The following is a 26,461-nucleotide window of genomic DNA, read 5'->3' as shown; positions in this document are numbered from 1 at the left end:
ATCAAGTACTAGGTCTTACTCATTCTTTTTAACTATTTTTTGTACCCTTAACCAGTCTCACTGACCCTAACCCTCCACTACCCTTCCTAGCCTCAGCTAAACATTCTTCTACTCTCTAACTTCATGACTTCAATTATTTTGATTTTTAGATCCTACAATAACTGAGAACATGGGATGTTTGTCTGTCTGTGCCTGGGTTATTTCACTTAACACATTGATCTTCAGTTCCATGTTGTTGCAAGTGACAGGATCTCATTCTTTTTATGGCTGAATAGTACTCCATCATGTATACATGCCACATTTTCTTTATCCATTCATCTGTTGATGGACACTTACATTGCTCCCAAATCTTGGCTATTATGAACAGTGCTGCAACAAATATGGCAGTGCAGATATCTTTTTGAGATAGTGATTCCCTCTCTTTGGGGTATATACCTAGCAGGGTTTCTGGATCACATGGTAGCTTTATTTTCATTAACTTAACTCCAAACTGTTCTCCATAGTTGTTGTAGTAATTTACATTTGCATTAACAGTGTATGAGGGGGTCCCTTTCTTCCACATTCTCACCAGCATTTACTATTGCCTGTCTTTTGGATATGAGCCATTTTAACTAGGGTAAGATGATATTTCATTACAGTTTTGCTTTGCATTTCTGTGATGATCAATGATATTGAATACCTTTTCATATGCCTGTTTGCCATTTGTATGTCTTCTTTTGAGAAATGTCTATTCAAATCTTTTGAAAAGTAGCTGTTTCTTAGGTAGGGAAACACTCACCTAATTTCAATCATTACCATCTTTTTTTTTTTTAGTGGGAGGTCTTACTCTGTTGCCCAGGATGTATTGCAATGGCAGGATCATGACTCACTGCAGCCTCAAGCTCCTAGGCTGAAGCAATCCTCCCGCCTCAGCCTCCCAAGTCACTGGGGTTTACAGGCTTATGCCACCATGCCTGGCTATGTATTTTTTAAGAGATGGGGTCTTGCTATGTTGCCCAGGCTGGTCTCAAACTCCTGGATTCAAGCGGCCCTTCTGCCTGAGTCTCCTGGGTCATTGAGACTACCTGAAGCACCATGCTCAGCTCTTATCATTACCACCCTTAACTCTCACCAGTACCAGTTTACATATACAACCGGAATAATACCATCATAATTAGAGTATGCTTTCAGGATTCAGAACTGGATCCAATGAGAGTGACCCCAGCAAGATGGCCAGAAAGTCTGAAGCACAGTGTCCAAAAAGCACAGGATGCTCAGGCATGATTTAAGCTGGAAAAGGTTCCAAAAGATCTAGGTAATGGGCATACACAATAATGTAGACCAAGCATATTTGCCATGTAGTGGTCCAAGGAAATATGTCTATTCATATCTGGATTTTATCCAGTGATTGGTAAAAATGAAAAGTAGATATGAGTATAGACATGGTGAAAATTAGACCTCCCAGACCAGATTCATATCTAGAGGGCAAGGGTTCAGGCAATAACCTACAGTTGAAAAGATACTAATTCTAATATTCTAAGCTGAGTGATGAGTAAGACTTTGGCACAGAAAAGAGGGTATCAAGAAAGAACTCATTTTTACAAACAATACCAATAAAAATAATGCAGGAAGTGTAACAACTTATAGACTAGTGACAAGGGTTTGTCTCTTGTACATTACATAAGACTAATTGGCAGCATCTCTGATACTGCTCATAGACATTATACTCTGGTCAAGAATGGCTCAGAGATGAGGCAGACTGGGATGGAAGTCAAAACCCATCAGTAGCAGATTTAACTGCTGGAAACCAGGATGAGAAAGGTAAAGGTCTAAGATGGGAGCTGCTCACAAAATCATAGATTCGTTGAACTGGAGGAATCTTTGCAAATACGAAACCCAACTATATTAGAGATGTCCATCACTTCTTCTCCACTCATAGCCTCTTAGAGACTTTAACCTACCCACCTCCCTGAAGAGGCAGCCCTATACACACAATGACCACTCTCTTTGGTTACAGTTGACCAGACCCAAACTGAGAAAATCGTATTTTCCTTCTGATAATTTGGAATTGAAATACAAGACTGAGTTTGTTAGAGTATGTTGAACAGGCCAGTCAACCCTATGGCAAGCAAGTGAACACTCAGCAAGCTTGAAACAGAAACTAAAAACCTTAAAAGGAAAGTTGACCTGAAGGGCAGAGAATGGAATATAAAGTACTCAGGAACAAGGAGACTATAGATCATGCAGGCCCAGGCATATACATGGAAGAAGAGATTGCCTAATAAGTTTCCAGCTTCCTTTATGCACTATAAGTTAAAAATATTGTCGTTTATTAATGGTTAAGAATTATGGGGTAAAATTTTCCTTGAAAAATAATCATCTTCTTTAAGATTTCAGGGGTTTTTAATAACACATAATTCTCATTCGCAATACTGTTATTTATAATCCTGTGTTAAATATTGAGACTAAATTATAGTTATTCTATTCCTAAGTAATATTAAGCTATACTTTAAATATGATCCTATATCTTTGGATACACAAACCTGAGAAAGAAGAAAATATACAAACAAAGAAAAGGTGTATATTCTTCCCATCAGCAATGGCATCCAAATTTTACTTATAAGATTGCTTTCCATATTTTACCCTGTTTAGATATGTAAAAGGCTAACATCTAATCCCATTTGTAATGCTGATCCAGCAAGAAAGAAATTAATTTGGCATTAGAGTAGTAACATCAATTTCCCATGTAACTAAAGTAATGCATTTACTGGAAAGAGATTAATATCAATTCCATAAATCATTCATATGCTTTTTCCGGATTTGAGACATCCGAGTAATGTCATATATGTGAGCTGGTATCACTTTGTGCATGTGCCATTCATTAATCTATGCCTAGGGTTGCAGAGAAGTTGTCAGGAGAAACTATAAAACTTAGACAAAATCAATCTTTCTGTTCTTAATTTTTTGTAACTTGTTTTAGGTAAGGTAAGCCAAATGTTGTTTTAGGTAAGTAAGCCAAATGTTGCTAGAAATGCAATGACATTGATCCACACTAGCAGCAAACATTTTCAGAAAAAAAAAAAAAAATTAAACATTTGGTCACTTAGCTTCCTGGTGGTAACAACTACTTAATATCCACATAAGATAATGTGTAAATGTCAATGTAAAGATTCCATTAAGGGTTCTCAATAAAATGATGACTAAAAGAAGAATTGAGTCTGAGCCTTTCCTTTAAAGAACAGTTCATCTTTGTTGTTGAATTTCATAATCACATGTAGGTTTTTTTTTTTTTGGAGATGAGGTCTTGGTCTTGCTCTGTCACTCAGGCTGGAATGCAGTGGCACCATCATGACTCACTGCAGCCTCAATCTTCCAGGCTCAAGCAATCTTCCAACCTCAGCTTCCAAGTAGCTGGAATTATAGGTGCATGCCATGATGCCTTGCAATGTTTTTTAAAATTTTTGTAGAGTTGGAGTTTCCCTATGTTTCCCAGACTAGTCTTGAACTCCTGGGCTCAGGTGATCCTCCTGCCTTGGCATCCCAGACTGCTGGGATAATCACATTACTCAGGATTCCATAGATTAAAAGGACCAATATGATATGTGTATATGTATATGGTGTGTGTGTGGTATACATATAAAACATTCAATCCCCAAAACTCAGCACCAATTACCTTCATGATACAGAATGGGAAGAATAAGACCCAGATGTAAGAGCTCAGAGCTTGTAACACTCCTAATATTTATTATTACTTTTGACAAATTGATAATATTAACCTCAACTTAAATCTTCCATTCCAAGTCCTCTGTGGCTAGCAAAACTGCAGGGACAAGGAAATGAGTGACACAGTGGAAACAGTCGAGGCCTTTGAGTCACACACACTAAAGTCAAATCCCAGCTCTATCATTTACTAACAATTACTCATCTTTGAGCCTCTAATATTTCCTCATCCAAAATATTAGAAAAATAATGCCAATTTCATGGGATTCTTAGGAGAATTAGAGATAAAGTATATAATTAGAGATAAAGTATGTAATGTTTCCTGGCATATTGATAGATGATCAATACTTCTCTGGCCATATTTATTCTGTTCACTTCCAGGGCACAGGGGAGAATTTCACTTTTTGGCCCCTTGAAAATAGACGTAGCCATATGACACATTTTGACCAATGCGATATAAGTGGAAATTATTTGTGACTTTTCCAAAAAGGTGTTTGTTATTGTAATATAATTTGGCTACCATGACTTAAAACATACTGAGACATTTCTCTCTTGCCATGCATTCACAATACCAAAACTCTTTTTATTTGGTAGTATATTAGCAACTTACAGAACATTTCCGCTATCTCCTATTAATTGTGTGAAACAGAAATATTGTCAACTAAGCAGGACAGGGTTCATTATTCCTTTTAGTGGTGAGACAACACATTCAGAGAAGTTAGGTGATTTTTCCCTAGACCACATAGATAAGTGTCAGGTCTTCTGATTCCTAGGTAATACCAATCCGTGTATAAGAAAAAAAAATGCCAGACTAACAATGAACTGTTTTATAGGATAATTTATTGAGATGTTAATCTGTGCTGGTAAATGATATCCCACATTCTATTTTTTCCAACACTGAGCATTTATTCCCCGGCCTCCCACCCACACACCATACACACTCTTCTCTAGGCTCTCTGAGCTCTCTTACCTCGTGGGAGGGTTGCATGGCAATAAAAAAGAAAATGTTGTCCCCAACACTTCCTTTCCTGACCTTAGCTAGGATTATGCTAGTAGAAACAGCAGAGTTCCACTGGGAGTGAAAAACATCCTATACATTGGGAAAGAGAAGTCAAAGTTTCCAGGAATGGTGGGAGGAAGAGGTGCTCCCTGCCAATCCTCAATAATAAATGGCTTTGCAGGGTACCTACAGAGGAAGAACGCTAGTTCCCTATGACCAGTTGACAGAGGGAGAGAAGACTAGGGCCTGGTTCTCAGGTGGTTCTGCACAATATGTAGACACCACCTGAAAGTGGACAGTTGCAGCTCTCCAAGAATCCTAACAAAGGAGGAACTGAGAGTCAAAATGAAGATATATAGAGAAGTACAGGATATGGTTCTTGGACTGACAACTGGGTTATACAAGCAACCTCTGTCCAAGGTAAAGATTCCTGCATTACAGTTAATAAATGTTTACTAACAATGCTAAGCTCTGTGTTTGAGCCTCACGGTTTGTCAAATGAATGAGATATGGCATTTGAATCACAAGGGAAGGCACACCAACAAAGAAATGATTGATAATGAAAAGCTTAGAAGCAATAGAAGCTATTCACTTAAACAAACCTATGGTTTCAGAAGCAATGAAACCATTCACTTAAACAGACCTAGGGCTTCAGAGAAGGCTTCCTGGTTAGATACCTGAGCTATCTTGAAGGATAAATGCAAATAAGCCAGAGAAAGAAAGGTAGGAATGGCTTTTAAGACAATCATATAAACTAAAGCAAGGAAGCATAAAATTACACCACACATGTGGAGAACTAAAACCGTGTAAATATAGTCTAAAACTAGGCAAAGAGGGCTAAGAAAAATGTCTGGAAAGGTTGGTAGTGGGTAAAGTCATGGAAAGTGCTAAATGCTATGATAAGATGCTTAGGCTTCATTTCATAAACAAGGAGGATGCACTGAAGATTCTTATCTGATTCATCCTCTTCTGAATCTGAGCTATTACTATTTTTTGGTTTGCTCCTGTCGATTTTCACTCCATACTACTCCGTAGATTTTTTTTCTCCACTCATAATAGAGTCTCTATTATTTGCTCTGCCAGTAAGTAACCACACTGATAAGTCACCCAACCTGTTACAGCTTCCTAAGCAAGACCCAGATAGAATATGGTGAGCAACTCAATACATGGTTTTCAAAACACTGAATTGTTCTAACTGACTCTATCTTCTTTACTGATTAAAAAAAAAACTGTCATTTTCTTTTGTTTTTCTAAATAATATGCCCTCTTCTGTGATGTATTTTAAAGCATACATGAATATTCTGCATCATCCACTAAACAATCATGGGTCTTATTTTAATTCCATGAAAACAGGAAGAAGAAGGAATAAGACACAAGAAGGAGAAAGAGGACAAAAAAATTTATGTTGTTAACATTTATCAAGTGCCTACTATGTAATAGGCATTTGATACATTACCTTATGCAATTTTCACAACCATTCTACAAGACAGCTCATTATTCCACATATTTTAAAATGAGAAAACAGAAGTTTAGAAAGGCTAAATGTGATGGGTAATTGGGTGTGTCAATTTGGCTGGGTCACCGTGCCAAGATACGTGATCAAATCTTTACTCCGGATGTCTCTATGATGGTGTTTTTGGATGAGATTAACATTTAAATTAACAGATTTTGATTAAAGCAGATTGCCCTCCATAATGTGGGTAGACCTCATCCAATCGGTTGAGGGGTTGAATAGAACAAAAGACTGACCTCCTTGAGTAACAGGAAATTCTGCCAGCAGATGGATTTCAGACCAACTGCGGCACTGGCTCTTCCCTGGATCTCTAACCTGCTGGCCCACTCTGCAGATTCTGGACTTGCCACCTTTCATAAACATGTGAGCCAATTCTTTAAAATAAATCTACACACACACACACACACACACACACACACACACACACACACACCCTTTTTGGTTCTGTTTCTCTGGAGAACCCTGATGAATATACTAAAAAACTCAAACAAGGCCACCCAGATAGTAAATAATAAAACCAAAACTCACAACCAGAACTGTTTGTTTCCAAAGCTAGGATTCCACTAGCTACATGATTTTCCATATAATAACTTTAAACACTAATAAATTAAAAATGAAAAGTAATTTAGATAATATTCTCAAACAATTTTAATATTTGTATAAATTGATAAGTTTAAAAAGTTGTTTTTTTCCTGTGCTGGAGCACTCTTCAGGAAAAATTATAAAAATTAATACAAAACAAAAACCCGCTGTAATTGAAGTTTAGTGCACAGGAAGGTTTTTTTAAAAAACAAGCAAAACATATTGGGAAGGAATTAACTAGTACATATGGGTATGAGCATTTGCTTCTAAATGTGGCAATGAAATCTGCCCTATGAGACATTCTTGCAACACATTTGTTTTAAACAAGTATGTTCTGCCATATTTAAGGGACACTTCAAATACAAACCTTCTGTGATTGATATGTAAATTATGAACAGAGTGACAAATCGAAGACTAAGATGAAGGCACTGAGTCAAGTTAATCCATCTACACTCGGCTCCTTTAGGATATCTAATACCTAAATATGAGAATGAGTTGATGATAAAGCAAGGAACCATATCAGGTTTTCATGATCTCATCTTATATAATAACTCTATCCCTGTATAGACAAAGAAGGCAGAAATAGGAGAAGAGAAGACTATAGAAAATTGTTTTTACTCATCCATGAAATAATAAGGGCTTTAGGGTGAGTGTAAACTTACCAATTATTTTAGGGCCCACGATTTTATGTTGAAGCAATTGTCATTTATTCATTTATCCATGGATGTTTTGTGCACCTGTTAAGAGCTAGCCATTGTAAGAAAAGAAAAGAAATCATGGTTTCTGCCCTCGAGGAGTTTATGCTTGCAGGCACAGTGAAAAGCTATGTTCCACAAAAGAAATATTAGTAAAACTAAAATTGTAAACTGGAAGAAGGAAAAGCCATATACAGCTGCAGAGATCATAGGAGAAACTAAGTTTGGGGATAGATTTCAATAAACAGACTTTGAGGATATATTTCAATAAAAATGTGAAAAAGAACATACCAAACAAAGAGAGTATCATAATTAACATTAAAAACAATAAGGATTTGATATTGGTTAGTAGAATAAAATGAGAAGGATCATACAGGTAGAGTATGAATTCTCAATGGGGGTGCTTTCATTTGGAGCAAAAAATTTCAGACTATTACAATGATTCGTTGCCCTCTGAAAGATCACAGCACCTAAAGAGATACGCAGCATATCAGTAGCATTGAAATTTCAGGGAGCTGGGGGACTAGGAAAAAATATCCAAAAAGTAGAGTAATAATAAAAAAAATCAGTGAAAAACACTAAGATGGAGAAATAGGATTTAATAAGCAATTAGATGGCGTGGCAAAGAAAAGCAAAAGATGACTCTAGAATGACTAGAAAACTATTAGAATTTTTGAAATTAAAAAAAGTTTTAAGGTCAAAAGGGTTCTTCTGTTTTGAAGTTAAAACAGAAGTTTGGTTTGGGGAGCTGTTCATTTTAAAATACCAATACACATCTAGCTACAGACACAATCAGATAGTTTAAAATATAGAATCACTACCTTGAAGAGAGTTCAAGGCTGATGATACTTTCCAAGGCAGTATTATTCAAAACTTGGTCCATAAATTGATGCTGGTCTGCAAATTCGTTTGTTATACATTGCTCCCAAGTAAGTATAGTATGATACTTTTACAGTCATTTGATATCCAAACTCATGATTGGTGTACTTATCTAGTTGAATAGGGTGTAAATAAATTTAAATGTTGACAAACTCATGTGGCAAATTGCACATGGCATGAGCATCATACAAGTCATGCACAGTAGGATCACATAGAGAGCCATGACAGACTGGGGAGAAATAAAGTTGGTTCTTGACCACATATGGCTCTGAGAAGCATTTTACCAGGGCTTAATTATGTAGAGATACTTAATGAAACTGTATTTCATCGTTTCTAAAGGAGCAGGGGGGACACTAGTAAAGTGTCTAACAAAGAGTAAGTACTCAATAAATCAAACAAGCTTCTAATGTTTAGACAAAATATTATAATATGTGCATAATTGCATTTTTATTGGAAGAGAGTTCATAGCTTTCATTAGATTCTTATGAACAGATGTCTGTTACCTAAGAAAGGCTAATAACCAATGCGGTAAAAAAAAGTCATTACTACTATTATCTTTGTACCTTCAGTATCTGCACATAATTGCATTCACCCATTTAACAAATAATTATTGAATGCCTACTCTACGTTAGGCTCTGGAGATAGAGCAAATAGTCAAAGTAACTATTTTTACCATAAGAAAGGCAGATAAACAAAAAAGCAAGTAGCATATGAAAACAAAATGCTGTAACAGAGAAACTGGGTAGCTGCTTTGGATCATCACAGAAGGTATCTCTGAGGAAGCAATATTTAACCTGAAATCTGAATACCAAAAAGTAAAGATGGTGTAGGGGGTGGTCAGAATTCTAGAAAAAAAAAAAAATTTGGCTGAATCAAACAGCCTAAAGAACAAATATGGCCTGCTCTGGGAACAGGCAGAAAGTCACTATGGCTACAGCATTATTGGGAAGAGTAAGAATGTCATGAGCTGAGGTCAGAAAAGTAGTCAAGGGTCAGACCAAGTAGTCACTGATCATTTTGTAGTCAGGATAAGAAGTCGGCATTATATTCTAACTCTGATGGGAAGCCAGTGAAGGTACTAAATAGGGAAAGAATGAGATGTGATTTGAATTTTAAAGAATCTTTCTGGGTACTGTGTAAAGAATAGATAATGAGGGAGAAGAAACTTGAGTGAAAGGAAGCCAGAGCAACATATGTTAATTGCTTGAATAAGGGAGGTAGACAGAAAATAAATTAATGGATTCAGGATATTTAATAAGCGCAATAATAATTCTTTATGGATGGATGGATGGGTGGATGGATGGAGTATGAGTTATTAGATATGTACTCAATATTTATAAAGATTAAAGATAGGTAAGTTGAACCTTGGAAAATGCCTTATAGGTCATGTGTGGAGGAAAACAAGATATATCAGTCCAAGACAGGGGGAGAATGAAGATGTAATCACAGTTGCCAGGGGAAGACAGTATCAGAAAGTAAGAGCAATCATTAGAAATGTCAGGTTGCACAGGAATCAAAAGCTAAGACAAAACTATCAAATTACATCAGTATGCCCCTGGAAACCCTTCAAAGAACAATCTTGCTGGAGTGGTGAGGATACAAATCAGACTATAAAAATAAAGATGTAATGCTATATAGTGACATTTCCATTTTTACTGGAAATCTTTCCAAAATCATCTCACACATAATTACATCTTGTTTATTATTATTATAATTTAAGTTCTGGAAAACATGTGCAGAACGTGCAGGTTTGTTACACAGTTATACATGTGCCATGGTGGTTTCATGTACCCATCAATCCATCATGTATATTAGGTATTTCTCCCAATGCTATCCCTCCCCTAGGCCTCCAGTTCCCCAACAGGCTCTGGTGTGTTACGATCCCCTCCCTGTGTCCATGTGTTCTCATTGTTCAATTCCCACTAATGAGTGAAAACATGCAGTGTTTGCTTTTCTCTGCCTATGTCAGTGTGCTAAGAATGATGGTTTCCAGCCTCATCCACATCCCTGCAAAGGACATGAATTCATCATTTTTTATGGCTGCACAGTATTCCACGGTGGATATGTGCCACATTTTCTTTATCCAGTCTATCATTAATGGGCATTTGGGTTAGTTTCAAGTCTTTGCTATTGTGAACAGTGTTGCAATAAACATATGTGTACATGTGTCTTTACAGCAGAATGACTTATAATCCTTTGGGTATATACCCAGTAGTGGGATTGCTGGGTCCAGTGATATTTCTGGTTCTAGATCCTTGAGGAATCACCACACTGTCTTCCACAATGGTTGAACTAATTTACACTCCCACCAACAGTGTAAAAGCATTCCTATTTCTCCACATCCTCTCCAGCATGTTATCTCCCGACTTTTTAATGATCACCATTCTAACTGGCATGATATGGTATCTCATTATGGTTTTGATTTGCATTTCTCTAATGACCAGTGATGATGAGCTTTTTTTCATATATTAGTTGGTTGCATAAATGTCTCTTTTTAAGAGGTGTCCATTCATATCCTTCAGCCACTTCTTATGGGGTTGTTTTTTCTTGTAAATTTGTTTAAGTTCTTTGTAGATTCTTTATCAGACGGATAGAAAGCAAAATTTTTTTCCAATTTTGTAGGTTGCCTGTTCACTCTGATAATAGTTTCTTTTGCTGTGCAGAAGCTCTTTACTTTAATTAGATCCCATTTGTCAATCTTGGCTTTTGTTGCCATTGCTTTTGGTGTTTTAGTCATGAAGTCTTTGCCCGTGTCTATGTCCTGAATGGTACTGCCTAGATTTTCTTCTAGGGTTTGTATGGTTTTATGTCTTACATTTAAGTCTTTAATCCTTCTTGAGTCAATTTTTGTATAAGGCATAAGGAAGGGGTCCAGTTTCAGTTTTCTGCATACGGCTAGCCAGTTTTCCCAACACCATTTATTAAATGCGGAATCCTTTCCCCATTGCTCGTTTTTCTCAGGTTTGTCAAAGATCAGATGGTTGTAGATGTGTGGTGTGATTTCTGAGGCCTCTGTTCTGTTCCATTGGTCTATATATCTGTTTTGGTACCAGCACCATGCTGTTCTGGTTACTGCAGCCCTGTCGGATAGTTTGAAGTCAGGTAGCTTGATGCCTCCAGCTTTGTTCTTTTTGCTTAGGATTGTCTTGGCTATGCGAGCTCTTTTTTGATTCCATATGAAATTTAAAGTAGTTTTTTTCTAATTCTGTGAAGAAAGTCAATGGTAGCTTGATGGGGATAGCACTGAATCTATAAATTACTTTGGGTAGTATGGCCATTTTCACAATACTGATTCTTCCTATCCATGAGCATGGAATGTTTCCCATTTATTTGTGTTCTCTCTTATTTCCTTGAGTAGTGGTTTGTAGTTCTCCTTGAACAGGTCCTTCATATCCCTTGTAAGTTGTATTCCTAGATATTTTATTCTCTTTGTGTCAATTGTAAATGGGAGTTCACTTATGATTTGGCTCTCTATTATTGGTGTATAGGAATGCTTGTGATTTTTGGACTTGGATTTTGTATCCTGAGACTTTGCTGAAGTTGCTTCAGCAAACTAAGGAGACTTGGGGCTGACATGATGGGGTTTTCTAAATATACAATCATGTCACATGCAAATAGATACAATTAGACTTCCTCTCTTCCTATTTGAATACCCTTTATTTATTTCTCTTCCCTAATTGCCTTGGCCACAACTTCCAATAATATGTTGAATAGGAGTGGTAAAAGAAGGCATCCTTGTCTTGTACTGGTTTCAAAGGGAATGCTTCCAGCATTTGCCTATTCAGTATGATATTGGCTGTGGGTTTGTCATAAATAGCTCTTATTATTTTGATATACGTTCCATCAATACCTGGTTTATTCAGAGTTTTTAGCATGAAGCAGTGTTGAATTTTATCGAATGCCTTTTCTGCATCTATTGAGATAATTGTGGTTGTTGTCATTGGTTCTGTTTATGTGATGAATTACATTTATTAATTTGCATATGTTGAACCAGCCTCGCATCCCAGGGATGGAGCCAACTAGATCGTGGCGGATAAGCTTTTTGATGTGCTGCTGGATTCAGTTTGCTAGGATTTTATTGAGAATTTTCGCATCGATGTTCATCAGGGATATTGGCCTGAAATTTTCTTTGTTGTGTCTCTGCCAGGTTTTGGTATCAGGATTATGATGGCCTCATAAAATGAGTTAGGGATGAGTCCTTCTTTTTCTATTGTTTGGAAGTTTCAGAAGGAATTGGTACCAGCTCCTCTTTGTACCTCTGGTAGAATTTGGTGTGAATCTGTCTGTTCCTAGGCTTTTTTTGGTTGGTATGTTATTAATTACTGCCTCAACTTCAGAACTTCTTAGTGGTCTCTTCAGGGATTCGACTCCCTCCTGGTTTAGTCTTGGGAGGGTGTATGTGTCCAGGAATTTATCCATTTCTTCTAGGTTTTTTAGTTTATTTGCATATAATTGTTTATCGTATTCTCAGATGGTAGTTTGTATTTCTGTGGGATCAGTGGTGATATCCCCTTTATCACTTATTATTGTGTCTATTTGATTCTTTTCACTTTTCCTCATTAGTCTGGATAGACGTCTATCTACTCTGTTAATCTTTTCAAAAAACCAGTTTCTGGATTCATTGAAAGGTTTTTTGTGTCTCAGTCTCCTTCAGTTCTGTTCTGATCTTAGTTATTTCTTGTCTTCTGTTAGCTTTTAAATTTGTTTTCTCTTGATTCTCTAGTTCTTTTAATTGTTATGTTAGGTGTCAATTTTAGATCTTTCCCACTTTCTTCTGTGGGCATTTAGTGGTATAAATTTCCCTCTAAACACTGCTTTAGCTGTGTCTCGGAGATTCTGGTACATTATCTCTTTGTTCTCATTGGTTTCAAAGAACTCACTTATTTCTGCCTTAATTTCATTATTTACTCAGTAGTCATTCATGAACAGGTTGTTCAGTTTCCATGTAGTTGTGCAGTTTTTAGTGAGTTTCTTAATCCTGAGTTCTAATTTGATTACACTGTGGTTTGAGAGAATGTTTGTTATAATTTCCATTCTTTTGCATTTGCTGAGGAATGTTTTACTTCCAATTATGTGTTCAATTTTATAACAAGTGTGATATGGAGATGAGAAGAATGTATATTTTGTTGATTTGGGGTGGAGAGTTCTGCTGATGTCTATTAGGTCCACTTGGTCAAGAGCTGAGTTCAGGTCCTGAATATCCTTGTTAATTTTCTGTCTGTTGATCTGTCTAATGTTGACAGTGAGGTGTTAAAGGCTCCCACTATTATTGTGTGGGAGGCTATGTCTCTTTGTAGGTCTCTAACAACTTGCTTCATGAATCTGGGTGCTCCTGTATTGGGTGCATATATATTTAGGATAGTTAGCTCTTCTTGTCTCATTGATCCCTTTACCATTATGCATTACCCTTCTCTGTCTTTTTTGATCATTGTTGGTTTAAAGTCTGTTTTATCAGAGACTAGGATTGCAACCCCTGCTTTTTTTCCCTATCCATTTTCTCGTAAATATTCCTCCATCCCTTTATTTTGAGCCTATGTGTGTCTTTGAAGGTGAGATGGGTCTCCCGAATACAGCACACTGATGGGTCTTGACTCTTTATCCAACTTTCCAGTCTATGTCTTTTAATTGAGACATTTATCCCATTTACACTTAAGGTTAACATTGTTATGTATGAGGTTGATCCTGTCATTATAATGCTACCTGGTTATTTTGCCCATTAGTTGATGCAGTCTCTTCAAATTGTCTTTACAATTCGGTATGTTTTTGCAGTAGCTGGTACCGGTTTTTCCTTTCCATATTTAGTGCTTCCTTTCAGGAGCTCTTGTAAGGCAGGCCTGGTGGTGACAAAATCTCTCAGCATTTGCTTATCTGTAGAGGATTTTATTTCTCCTTCACTTATGAAGCTTAGTTTGACTGGATATGAAATTCTGGGTTAAAAATTCTTTTCTTTAAGAATGATGAATATTGGTCCCCACTCTCTTCTGGTTCTGGCTTCTAGGATTTCTGCAGAGAGATCCGCTGTTAGTCTGATGGGCTTCCCTTTGTGGGTAACCCAACCATTCTCTCTGGCTGCCCTTAACATTTTTTCCTTCATTTCAACCTTGGTAAATCTGATGATTATGTGTCTTGGGGTTGCTCTTTTCGAGGGGTATCTTTGTGGTGTTCTCTGTATTTCCTAATTTGAATGTTGGCCTGTCTTGCTAGGTTGGGAATTTCTCCTGGATAATATCCTGAAGTGTGTTTTCCAACTTGGTTCCATTCTCCCCATCACTTTCAGGTACACCAATCAAACATAGGTTTGATCTTTTCACATAGTCCCATGCTTCTTGGAGGCTTTTTTCATTCCTTTTCATTCTTTTTCTCTAATATTGTCTTCATGCTTTTTTATTTCATTAAGTTGATCTTCAATCTCTGATACTCCTTCTTCCACTTGATCAATTCAGCTATTGATACTGGTGTATGCTTCACAGAGTTCTCATCCTGTGTTTTTCAGCTCCATCGGGTCATTTATGTTCTTCTCTAAATTAATTATTCTACTTAGCAATTCCTCTATCCTTTTTGCAAGATTCTTAGCTTCCTTGCATTGGGTTAGAACATGCTCCTTTAGCTCGGAGGAGTTTGTTATTACATACCTTCTGAAGCCTACTTCTGTCAATTCATCAAACTCATTCTCTGTCTAGTTTTGTTCCCTTGATGGTGAGGAGTTGTGATCCTTTGGAGGAGAAGCGGTGTTCTGGTTTTTGGAATTTTTAGCCTTTTTATGCTGGTTTTTCCTCATCTTTGTGTATTTATTTACCTTTGGTCTTCGACATTGGTGACCTTTGGATGGAGCTATTGTGTGGACGTCCTTTTTGTTGATGTTGATACTATTCCTTTCTGTTTGTTAGTTTTCCTTTTAAGTCAGGCCCCTCTGCTGTAGGTCTGCTGGAGTTTGCTGGAGGTCCACTCCAGACCCATTTGCCTGAGTATCACCAGCGGAGGCTGCAGAACAGCTAAGATTGCTGTTTGCTCTTTCCTCTGGAAGCTTCGTCCCAGAGAGCACCTGCCAGATGCCAGACGGAGCTCTCCTATATGAGGTGTTTGTTGACCCCTGATGGAGTCTCCCCATCAGGAGTCACAGGGGTCAGGAACTTACTTGAGGAGTCAGTCTGCCCCTTAGCAGAGCTCAAGCGCTGTGCTGGTGAATCCACTGCTCTCTTCAGAACCTGCAGGCAGGAACTTTTAAGTCTGCTGAAGCTGTGCCCACAGCTGCCCCTTCCCCCAAGTGCTCTGTCCAAGGGAGATGGGAGTTTTATCTATAAGCCCCTAACTGGGGCTTCTGCCTTTCTTTCAGAGATGCCCTGCCCAGAAAGGAGGATTCTAGAGATGCAGTCTGGTTGTAGCCGCTTTGCTGAGCTGCGATTGGCCCGACCAGTTTGAACTTCTGGTGGCTTTGTTTATACTGTGAGGGGACCAGAATCCTCCTTCCAAAATCTGTGTAGCCCTTAAGTCTGTATACATAAACTCCATTTTAAAATGTTAAAAACTGGTCACGAACATGATTCACCAAGGTGTTATGAAATAATTAAGCATGACCTAGGTCAGGAAATTGCAAGGTTGGCAACACATTGAGCCACCATTGTCAACTATGACCATTAAAACAGAGCTTCTCCTGGCCAGTCGTGGTGGCTCACACCTGTAATCCCAGCACTTTGGGAGGCCGAGGTGGGTGGATCACAAGGTCAGGAGATCGGACCATCCTGGCTAACACAGTGAAATCCCGTCTCTACTAAAAATATAAAAAATTAGCTAAATGGGGTGGCAGGCACCTGTAATCCCAGCTACTCGGGAGGCAGAGATAGGAGAATGGCATGAATCCGAGAGGCAGAGCTTGCAGTGAGCTGAGATCACGCCACTGTACTCCAGCCTGAGTGACACTGCACTGCAGCCTGGGTGACAGAGTGAGACTCTGTCTCAAAACAAACAAACCAAAAAACAGCTTCTCCTATGGTTCAGCAAATCATGCCAACTACTATAGCCCTGAGCTATTGGAAGCAGAAGGTGGTGAGTGAGAATCCAACCCCATCATTTACAGTAACCCCAGGGAATCAATGAGAAAGGTTTCTTGCCCTCAGCATTCAGGAATGAATCAAAAACGGGTCAGTGAAAGAGCTCATACCAGGTAGTTCAATAAAAGGAATTTACTATGGGAAACTAGTTGCTCAACTACTGGGAAAGCCAAAAGGCCAAACAGGGGAGAGTGGGAAAAAATAAGAAAGAGTGGGGCAACACAGAGATTAACAACAGTAAGAAGTGTCTACTGTACTCATAGACAGAAGGCAAAGACAAACACTATTGATATCCTGAGAGCTCAGGCTATCCAACAATGATGATATCACAAGAAAGGAGTTGTTTGGCAAAACCATGAATGTAGGTGTAGCCACTGCTGAAGATGCCACCCAAAAGAGAAAGAAAAAGAAATACCTAGTCTTCTTCCTTCTTCCTGCACTATATACTCCTGCAAGAGGGTCCTCTTAGCTGAGATAACTAGAAGCCAGTTGACAACGAAGCCTGGGAAATGCAATTTTCAGAATTTAGTCCCTAACACTACAGAGTAAAGGTGGAAAATGGAATTAATTGCAAACAGTCAAATGACCTGCACAAGATATTCCTAAACCTTCAGATGCCAACTCAATTTGAAAGCTGTATGATAACCCATAATTTGTACAGATTTTTCAATACTGAAGTATATTATCAAAATATTATTATCTTATGGAGCATGAAGAATAAAAACACAGACAACATTCTAGTTTGCTAGTTAATATAATTCTTCAAGTGTTATTTACAAATGGGAAGCAGCAATAATAGGAAGTAAAAAGTAAATTCTAATTGAAAATTATCATGTTCTGGTTATCAGTAGAAAAATTATGTCTTAGAATTTACACTAATACATATACATACTATAATCATTCCAGTAGTACCTTAAATTGCTATTTTTAAAAAAAATTCAACCATATTTAATAACAAGATGTGTCTCCTCTTGTGATTATTTTACTACTAAAGCACAAGAGGGTGGTTTACATGCATCAGAAGTCCCCTTCAAAGCTGTTTCTCAGATTACTTGAAAAGAGCAGTTGAAGAGGCATGCAAACAGGTTTCAATAAGCCCAGTTCATATTTCTTCAATTGTGCTTTCCAAGGCCTTTCAGTTTAGCTGTTACTATAGAAAATATCATCATTCTTAGAGGAAAATTATTTGGGAATGAAATATTTCACTTCCTCCTCGGTAAGAAAGTAGAGAAAATAGGAAAGAAAAAAATATACAAGTAGATACATAACTGTGTATATCTAAATATAATTCAGTAAGGAGGTCAGTAATCTTATAAACAAATTAAAACCATACTATAATAGAAGCTCAGATTTGTTTCAATTATGAGTCAGAAACAAGGAACAGAATTAAATTTTTGGTCTATAGTTACATAGTTACCAATATTTCTCCAACAGAATTTCTAGACATGGTGAAACTCTCCATTATATTTAATAACCATGTTTTTTTTTTCCTCCTAAATGTCCTATTTTTTCTCTAAATGAGATAATGACCTTATAAGGTGGCATGTTTTGGCATAGAGTAACAGTATTAGTAAAAATGAAATTTCTATCAGATCTTATGTTAAAGAGGTCATCAAATGAAAGCATTTGGATTTTATCCTGAAAACAATGGGGAGTAATGACAGATTTTAAGCAATAATGTAATGTAATCAGATAATTTGCATTTTAACTTGGTGGCATAGTGGAGCATGGACCAGAGAGAGGTGGGGTAGTTAGAAAGCTGTTGTACAAGTCCAGGGGGACCAATGTTGAGGATCTTATATAGGATAGAAGCTATAGGGTTAAAACAGTTGTGAGATATTATCCTCATACATTTAGGTATTGTGATATATTACACTCATCCATTTAATTACAAAAAGAGGGAAACAAGAATGCATTGTACAATACTTTCTCCTATTATAATTCCATGAGGGAAATTCCACGAGGGACGAAAAGCTAAAACCACTGGTCAGGACAAAAATTTGGGGGTAGGAAAACAAACAGGGCAACAATACATATAAATCAGGAGGATCCACCAGACAGAGCTGTGATAAAGGGTGAGATTATAGAGAGGAACCCAACAAACCAGGAGATACATACAAGCCAGGTTCAGAGTGCGGACATACGTACATTTGGTAGAATTTGGCTATAAATAATGTCTGGTCCAGGGTTTTCTTTGGTTGGTAGTTTTTTTGTTATTGATTCAGTTTCAGAACTCAATATTGGTCTATTCACAACTTCAACCTCTTTCTGATTCAATCTTGGGAGATTGTGTGTTTCTGGAATTCAACCATTTACTCTACACTTTCTAATTGGTTTGTATAAAGTTGTTCATAGTAGTCGCTGGGGATTATTGTATTTTTGTGGGAATAGTTGTAATATTGTATTTGTCATTCCTGATTGTAGTTATGTGGATCTTTTTTCTTTGTTTATCTAGCTAGCAGTCTATTGATCTTGTTTACTCTTTTAAAAAAACTAACCCTTGGTTTCATTGACAGTTTGTATAGATTTAATAACTAGTATCAATCCTAGTGAAACTATTCCAAAAAATTGAGAAGGAGAGACTCCTCCCCAACTCATTTTATGAAGCCACTCTCAGCCTAATACCAAAAACTGGCACAGACATGACAACGAAAGGAAACTTCAGGTCAATATCGCCAATGAAGGCAGACACAAAAATTCTCAACAAAATACTAGAAAACTGAATCCAACAGCCCATCAAAAAAGCTAATTCACTACAATCAAGCATGCTGTATTCCCAGGATGAAGTCAATAAGTCTACCACATGAACAGAATTAAAAGCAAAAATCATATGACCATCTCAATAGACAAAGAAAAAGTTTTCCATAAAACCCAACATCCCTTCATGATAAAAACCCTCAACAGGCAGACTTGGTATCAAAGAGACATACCTCAACATGATAAGAGCCATCCCTCGCAAACCTATAGCCCATATCATACTGAATAGGAAAAAGCTGGAAGCATTCACATTGAGAAATGGAACAAGACAAGGATGCCCACTCTCACCACTCTCATTTTACATAGTACTAGAAGTCCTAGCCAAGGCAATCAGGCAAGAGAAAGCAGTAAGAGGCATCCAAACAGAAACTGAAGAAGTTAAACTATGTCTTGTCACTGGCAATATGACTTTATACTTTGAAAACCCTAGAAACTCCAGGAAAAGGCTCTTAAAGCTGATCAACTATTTTATCAAGGTTTCACAATATCAATGTACAAATCAGTAGCATTTCTATACACAAATAGCATCCAGAATGGGAATCAAATCAAGAATACAATTCCGTTTATTATACACTAGCCACACACAAAAAAATGAAATACATAGGACTACAGTTCAACCAACTGCTTAACTGAGACAACTACAAAACACTGCTAAAATAAATCAGAGATGACACAAATAAATGGGAAGACATACCATGCTCATTGATTGGAACAATCAATATCATTACATGGCCATACAGTCCAAAACAATGTACAAATTCAATGTTATTTCAACCAAATTACCAACATCATTTTTCACAGAATTAGAAAAAAATCATAAAATTCATATGGAACCAAAAAAGAGCCCAAGTACCCAAAGTAATCCTAAGAAAAAAAAAACAAAACTGAAGAAATCACACTATGTAACTTCAAACTATACTCTAAGGCTACAGTAGCCAAAACAGTGTGGTGCTGGCACTAAAACAGACACAGAGATCAATGGAACAGAACAGAAAATAGAGGCAGAAGAAATTTCTAAGCAGCAAAGCACACAAGAGGTGACTTGGGTGCTGTTAAAGGCATTCAGTTTTTTAAGGGAAGCAGAGCATAAAAGTTTGGAAAATATGCAGTCTGACAATGCGGGAAAAAAAAGAAAAAGCCCGCTAGTGCCATGGCCTTTGTCTCACAGTCAGGTGGACTGGGGGCAGCCGTTTGGGCTGCCTGTCTCCACAGACCCGGTAAGAATCTCAGCCTCCTCGAGTGTGTCCTCCACCTCGTGCCCGGCCTCCTCCTTGAACATGGTCTCCTCCTCTCACCCAGTCTCCTCTTTGCACTTGGCCCATATTTGCATGCAGCTTCCTCCTTGTGCCCAGCCTCTACTCATGCCTGGCCTCTACCTGCATGCCTGGCCTCCTGAAGTCTGCACCAAGCTCCAGAATCACAGCATCTGCCTCTGAAAGGACTGCCCACACTGTGCTGGAGGAGCACGTAACCTTTGAGGACATGGTGGTGGACTTCAGCCAGGAGAAGTGGGGGCAGTTGAGCCTGCCCAGAGGACCCTGTACCATGATGTAATGCTGGACACCTTCAGGCTTCTGGTCTCTGTGGGACATTGGTTACCAAAGCCAAACATCATCTCCCTGCTGGAGAAAGAGGCAGAGCCATGGGTGGTGGACTCTGGAGTTCTGCAAGGCATGTACCCAGGTGAGATTGGAGCCCTTTCGGGCTGAGAGAAGCCTGTCCATGCTTGCTCCCTGGTTTCTCTCTCTGCATCTGCTCTCTAATTCTTCAGAGCAAATTTACTACTTAGTCTTAGTGAAGGTTTACCAAGCACCCATTTTGCTGTGAGTGATGACAACAAGTCCTCATCTCCACTGAATTTACATTCTTGGTGAAGGAGTTGCGGAGACAAACAATAAATCGGTAAAATAATAATAAATAAAATAATAATAAAATGAGTTGGACGATTACATATTGTGATGAATGCTGAGAAAATGAAAACGAGTAATGAAGTAGACTAGGATGGGGGTGAGGAGACTTTAGCAGAGAGATGAAGGATAGCCTCTCTAAGGAGGTGACATGTGACTTGAAGCCTAAGCCATGAGGCAGTCTGAGAGAACACTAGTATTTCAGGCAGAGGAAACAGCAGGTGCAAAGGCCTGAAGTGATGCATCAGTGATTGCACAGGAAAAGCACTCTGACCTCAGTGGCTTAAACCAAATAACTGTTTATAATTCATGTATCTGTGGGACAGTGGATCCAGGCTGGGCCCTGACATGTGCCTGCAGGGTGATTGATAGATAGCAGAGATATCCCAGCCCACAGACAGGCAATTTCCCATTGGCATCAGGTGGGAAGAATGGCCTGTCACCAGAGTCCAGGAGGAATGGCCAGTGTGGGAGAGGGTCATAGTAGGGTCCCTCCAGATCAATAATAGTCAGCCTTCACCCAGTGTATTAGCTTCCTGTTGCTTCTCCTGCAACAAGTTACAATTGATCCTTGAACAACAAGAGTTTGAACTGTGTGGGTCCATTTATACATGGATTTTCTTCTGCCTCAGCCACCCCTGAGACAGCAAGACCAACCCCTCCTCCTACTCCTCCTCAGCCTACTCACTGTGAAGACAATGAGGATGAAGATCTTTATGGTGATCCACATCCACTTAATGCATAGTAAATACATTTTCTCTTCCTTATGATTTTTAATAGCATCTTCTTTTATCTAGCTTACTTTAATGTATTATATAATACATATACAAAATGTGTTCACTAAGGACTGGGAGCGGTGGCTCACATGTATGGTCCTAGCACTTTGGGAGGCCGAGGCAGGTGGATCATTTGAGGTCAGGAGTTCAAGACCTGGTAAACATGGTGGAACCCTGTCTCTACAAACAAAAAAAACAAAAACAAACAAACAAAAAAAAAACTGGATGTGGTGGTCCATGCCTGTGGTCCTGGCTTCTCAGGAGGCTGAGGCAAGAGAATCGCTTGAACACAGGAGGCGGAGGTTGCAGTGAGCCAAGATCACATCACTGTGCTCCAGCCTGGGTGACAGAGCAAGACCATGTCTCAAAAAAAAAAAAAAAAAAAGTGTTGACTATTGATTTTATCAGTATGGTCACAGTAAGCTATTAGTAGTTAACTTTTCAGGGAGTCAAAAGCTATACACAGATTTTCTATTGCACTGGGGTCAGTGTCCCCAGCCCCCTCATTGTTCAAGGGTCAACAATACTACAAACTTCGTAGCATAAAGCAAAGAGAATTATCTTAAAGTTCTGGAGATCAGAAGTTCAAAATGAGTCTCGCTGGGATATAATAAAGACGTCGGCAGGGCATCATTCCTTCTGGAGGCTGTAGGGAAGGGAAGAATCCATTTCTTTCTTTATTTCCTTTTTGCTTTTTAAGAGACGGAGTGTTGCTCTCTTGCCCAGGCTAGAGTATAGTGGCATGATCATGGCTCATGGCAACTTCGACCTTCTGGGCTCGGGTGATCCTCCTGCCTCAGTCTCCTGAGTAGCTGGGACTGCAGGTGTGTGTCACCATGCCTAGCTATTTTTATTTTTTTTATTTTTGTGGAGACGGGGACTCATCATTTTGCCCAGGCATGTCTTGAACTCCCAGGCTCAGGCAGTCCTCCTGCCTCGGCTGCCCAAAGTGTTGAGATTACAGGCATGAGGCCCTGTGTCTGGCTAAGAATCCATCTATTTGCATTTTTCAGCTTCTAGAAGCACCCACATTCCTTGGCTATAGCCTTGTCCATCTTTACAGTCAGCGAGGGCTTGTCAAGTCTCACATCTTATTCACTCTGACTCTGACCCTTCTGCCTCTTTTCCACATTTAAGGACCTTTGTGATTACACAAGTCCACTCGGAAAATCCAGTATAATTTCTCTCTTAATGTCAGCTGATTAGCAATGTTAATTCCTCCCTCCCATATAATTGGAAACATACAGGTTCTGGGGTTAGGATGTGTGCATCCTGGAAAGCCACTATTCTGCCAGTCACCCCTGGCTTAACTTTTTTTTTCACATTGAACTTTTCACTGAAGCATAACAATATGGGGAAGGTACCCATATCACACCTCTAGGCCACTGTGGGGTCAGGGTAAGGGCAGCATGTACCCAGGTCATGGCTGTGCAGAGACAGCTGGTTACCCAGGGCAAAAAGGGAGTCCTGCCAGGAAGCAGGAGGAGGGAGTGCATTTGTTCATTCATTAAGCATGTATATTGAAGTCTTGCTATGGGCTATAGATACAGTGGTGAGCAAGGTAGACAGAAACCCCTATCCTCAAGGAGTTTCCAGTTAGTGAAACAGACAAAATAAGGCAGATCAAAGTACTCTAATACACCATGGGTCATTTATCTTCCTCCTAGTGATGCATGTTGCAGCTATTCCTGTTTGTGGGGAGCAGATAGGTTCCTTTACCTCTAGAGTGAGGTGGCACAACAGCATATGCTGCCAGGAAGAAGTTGGGTGTTAGCAGACTTCACCCATGCAGCACCTTTGTCTTTGTTGCCACCTGGCATCATGGAGGCCACTGTAGCTGGGGCCTGGTTCCCACATTGCTCCTTCCAAGTCCAGTGCATCCGTGTATCTGAGTGCTCTCTCCTGGGCATCCCCCCTGCACCCTCCTCTATGCTCCCCTCAAAGACTCCACCCATACTCCTTCTGCCAAATGTTTTTTCCTTCCTCTCCCCTTCCTTTCCTTATTCTGTTCTTTCCTCTTCCTTTCCTTATTCCTTATTTTCCTCTTCCTTATTCTGTTTTTCCCTCTCTCTCTTCCTTTCCTGTTTTGCAAAACTATATTTTTAAATAGTCAAAGCCACTTATACCTTGAACTTGAACTTTCAAAATCATTATTTTAATCCTTCCTCTTCCCATCTCACCACAAACTCTTTTGCCCTGTAACAGAGATTAAGGGACATTTCCAGTTTTTGCTTCTTTCAGACTTGGAAACTAGACCCAAAGTCAAACTGTCAGTTCTAAAGCAAGGTATCTCTGAAGAAATATCCAACAGTGTCATCTTGGTAGAAAGATTTCTGTAGGATGGTCTAGGGCACTGCAGGGGTGAGGACACTGTGAGCCACTGGGAATGGAATTATGAGAGCCTAGAGAGCCTGGCAGTGCTGGTGGCCTTCATGCCTATGAAGATGCCTGTTCAGGAGCAGTAGCAGAGGAATGGGTTTAGGAAAAACATTAAGTCTGAACCCTGATTTCCCACATCAAACAATGACTACTGAACGACGAGGCCCTTACATGTGGGGAACACATGGAAAAAGGGAGAAGTCAGACCTAAATGTTCTACAGAAAACCTATGTAAAAGAGAAACCCTACAAATGTCAGGAATGCAGAAAGGCCTTTAGTCATAGCTCAGCACTTATCGAACACCACTGTACACACACAGGAGAGAGACCTTATGAATGTCATGAATGCAGAAAAGATTTCCAAAACGGCTCAGCACTTACCAAACACCAGAGAATCCACACTGGGGAGAAACCCTATAAATGCACTCAGTGTGGGAGGACCTTCAACCAAATTGCCCTGCTGATCCAGCACCAGATAACTCACACAGGTGAGAAGCCCTATGAGTGCAGCGAATGTGGGAAATCCTTCAGTTTTAGGTCCTCCTTTAGCCAACACGAGTGAACTTACACAGGCAAGAAGCCCTATGAATGCAGCAAGTGTGTGAAAGCCTTCCAGCAAAGCATCCACCTCACCCAGCACCTGTGAATCCACAATGGGGAGAAACCCTATCAGTGTGGTGAGTGTGTCAAGGCCTTCAGCCACAGCTAGTCCTTGACCAAACACCAGCAAATCCACACAGGGAAGAAGCCCTGAGAGAGCCATGAGTGTGGAAAAGCCTTCACCCAGATCACACCACTGATTCAGCACCAGAGGACCCACATAGGAGAAAAGCCCTATGAGTGCAGTGAGTGTGGGAAAGCCTTCAGCCAGAGCACACTCCTGACCAAGCATTGGAGGATTCACACAGGAGAGAAGCCCTACGGATGCAACCAGTGTGGGAAAACCTTCAGCCACAGATCCTCACTCAGCCAGCACAAGCAGATGCACACAGGAGAGAAGCTGTTTGAGTGCAGTCAATGTGGGAAGGCCTTCCAGCAGAGCACATGCCTCACTCAACACCAGTGAATCCACAGAGGGGAGAAGCCCTACAAATGCAATGACTGCAGCAAGGCATTCAGCCACAGCTCATCCCTCACCAAACATCAGCGAAACTACACTGGGGAGAAGCCCTACGAATGCAACCAGTGTGGCAGAGCCTTCAGCCAGCTTGCTCCCCTCATTCAGCATCAGAGGATCCACACAGGAGAGAAATCCTATGGATGTAACCAGTGTGTCAGAGCCTTCAGCCAGAGCTCCCTTCTCATCGAACACTAGAGGATTCACACCAAGGAAAAACCCTACAGGTGTGATAAGTGTGGGAAATCCTTCAACCACAGCTCCTTCCTCAGCCAGCACAAAAGGACACACACTGGGGAAAAGCCTTACAAGTGTCACGATTGTAGAAAGTCCTTTAGGCAGAGCACCCACCTCATTCAGCACTGAAGGATCCACACAGGAGAGAAGCCATATGCATGCAGGTACTGTGAAAAGGCCTTTACACACAGCACCTCCATTACCAAGCACCAGAGAACTCACATTGGATAAACCTACTCCACATGTGCTGGGGACATGGGAAGACCTTAAGCCACAGCTCATCCCTTTCTAGATTTGACCCAATCATATACATGAGAAACATATATTCATACACAAGTCTTTTCACATGGCACACCTCTCAGACACCCTCAGAGAGTTTATACTGATGGGAAATGACCATGGAACCACCAAGCTCTAGGTCATCCATCCCTGCAGCCAAACAGTAGGGAAATGTGGAGATAATCAACACTCAGGACCTTTAGCCTTGAATGCCCATTAGTGTTACATTATAGAACCTACAAAAAATAAATGGAACAAATGTAGTCGATCCAGGGAAAGCTTTTGTCCAAGGATTCACCGTATTCTAAACCAGAGATGTTCAACCTGGTGAGAAACCCAAAAAATGCCTTTCATATGCAAGAACCAAATGAAGTCAGAATTTACCATTATTGCACATTACATTTTTCAGAGGGGAAGTGCTTATGAATGGTGCAGGCTGACTCTGATATTCCCAAATGACAATATGGCAGAGTGTTCCAGAAATGAGAGAGGCATCATTATGGAATCACTGTGGACACTGACTGTCTCAGTAAAAAGCTGTCTGATTTGTGTGTACATTGTTTGATCAGGGTACGTGGCAGTCAGTCACAGATT

General features: G+C 39.5%; 1 protein-coding gene and 1 pseudogene across 5 annotated transcripts in view; one reads left to right on the top strand and one right to left on the bottom strand.

Moving 5' to 3' along the window:
- Window positions 1-26,461, bottom strand: part of AGBL4 (ATP/GTP binding protein like 4) — a 1,474,608-nt gene that overhangs the window by 1,259,349 nt on the left and 188,798 nt on the right. The window lies entirely within an intron of this gene.
- On the top strand, window positions 20,554-24,988 carry LOC111523259 (annotated as a pseudogene).

The sequence above is a fragment of the Piliocolobus tephrosceles genome, chromosome 1, assembly GCF_002776525.5.
Source record: "Piliocolobus tephrosceles isolate RC106 chromosome 1, ASM277652v3, whole genome shotgun sequence".
Classification (NCBI taxonomy): Eukaryota; Metazoa; Chordata; class Mammalia; order Primates; family Cercopithecidae; genus Piliocolobus; species Piliocolobus tephrosceles.
This window is presented reverse-complemented; position numbering and strand designations above follow the sequence as displayed.